Source organism: Gavialis gangeticus, unplaced genomic scaffold, assembly GCF_001723915.1.
Source record: "Gavialis gangeticus isolate Ggan-Ray unplaced genomic scaffold, GavGan_comp1, whole genome shotgun sequence".
Taxonomy (NCBI): domain Eukaryota; kingdom Metazoa; phylum Chordata; order Crocodylia; family Gavialidae; genus Gavialis; species Gavialis gangeticus.
Window position 1 is genome coordinate 138,966,165 of NW_017728992.1, and position 1,513 is coordinate 138,967,677.

The following is a 1,513-nucleotide window of genomic DNA, read 5'->3' on the forward strand; positions in this document are numbered from 1 at the left end:
TCTCCCTGGCCAGATCCATACCACTGGGTTCCTCATAGGCTGAATCCAGACCCACTGCTGGTAGCAAGGTGAGCAAGTAGCATCAGGGAGCGGTTAACACAGCCATTGCTTGCCTCTCCATCATTAACATGAATCCCTAAGGTGGATACTGGAACTTGACAGTGGGCCCTAGCCCCATCCTGAACTCCTAGCTACTCTAGGGGCCACTGGATCTGGCCTGTGGGCCACATCCTTGATACCCTTGTTTCAGAACATTCAGCAATAACAATCACAACACAATTGAGAGGGACCACAGGCTTTTTACATGAAGATGAACATACTTGTGAAAGTTGCCCTAATTTATTTTCATTATAACATTTCACTTGAAATAGAGTTGACCAATGTGCACTGGTTATTATTCTTGAATCCGCTAAAGTGCAGGAGTTGAATACTTGACCTATGGATACATTTAGGATATTTGATCCAACCTACACAGCCCAGTGGATTGCCCACAAAATAATGCTTTCATTAAAATGTACATTTATAACCCTCCCAGTTGGGAAGTTACCCCTCAAATTGAATTGAGTAGTTGATAAAGTGATGTGCATATGAGTCTGAGGCAGTTTGAAATAAGTCATCCATAGCAGGAATTCTTTTACCAGCTAATATTCTCACTGCAATATTGATCCCAGGCCCTGAGAATAACTACTATGCTATTTCACTAGAAATCACTCCACCAGATAAGATAAAGTGGTGATGAAATCCACAAAGGAGGGAAAACTGGATAAGAGAATGGAAAAGAGGGTGGAAAAAAGAATAGGAACCAAGAAAGTACAATACTAAAAACAAAGTCTGAATGTGTCAGAAATAAAGATGGTCTTAATGTGAACATATCTGCTCGCTGATTGAGAAGTCGAAAATATTCACACGTGAATATACAGACCCAGACTCATAAAAATATTTAGGCAGCTAACAGCATGCATTTCAACTGTACTCAGATTTTGGCCTGGGCCTTAGTTACTACAGACAAGCTATTTGTCCTTTGTGCAAACCTCCTTCCCATTGATACTGGCAGGTGGGAAAGAGGCACGAGACGGCTGCTCTGGCTTGCAGGGAACACAGTCCTAAATTTTAAACCTTGGACAACCGCTGAAGATGGTCTCTGTGGTCTCCAAAGGTAAGTCTGGCACTGGAATAACGTGGCTTCACGTTGCAGCCCTTTCATATTATCCAGTTTGTCTCTGGGAGCCCTGAATGCTGAAGATCACTCTCACTGTCCCTACCTGCCCCACTACAGAGGAGCCCCGCATACGGAGGGCATTTGATGTCCTGCCACAATCCTGCAAGCCTGAGGCCAAAGGGAACAAGGTCGGGATCGCAGGCTGAGCACCACACGGTCCCCAACTTGGGCAGGGTGTGAAAACAGGTGCCTGGGCTGTAGGTGCTGTGGGCTGCCAATATGAGGCAAGGGCAGGCTCTGTGGCTGCTTTACATTTGGGGGGGTGGGAAACAAGCCTCAAGGGCACCAGAGCAA

The 1,513-nt window shown here is 45.5% G+C and overlaps 1 protein-coding gene across 1 annotated transcript in view; it reads right to left on the reverse strand.

The window, feature by feature from the left end:
• PEX2 (peroxisomal biogenesis factor 2) overlaps positions 1-1,513 on the reverse strand; it is a 24,593-nt gene that overhangs the window by 22,613 nt on the left and 467 nt on the right. The gene's annotated exons all lie outside the window — the stretch shown is intronic.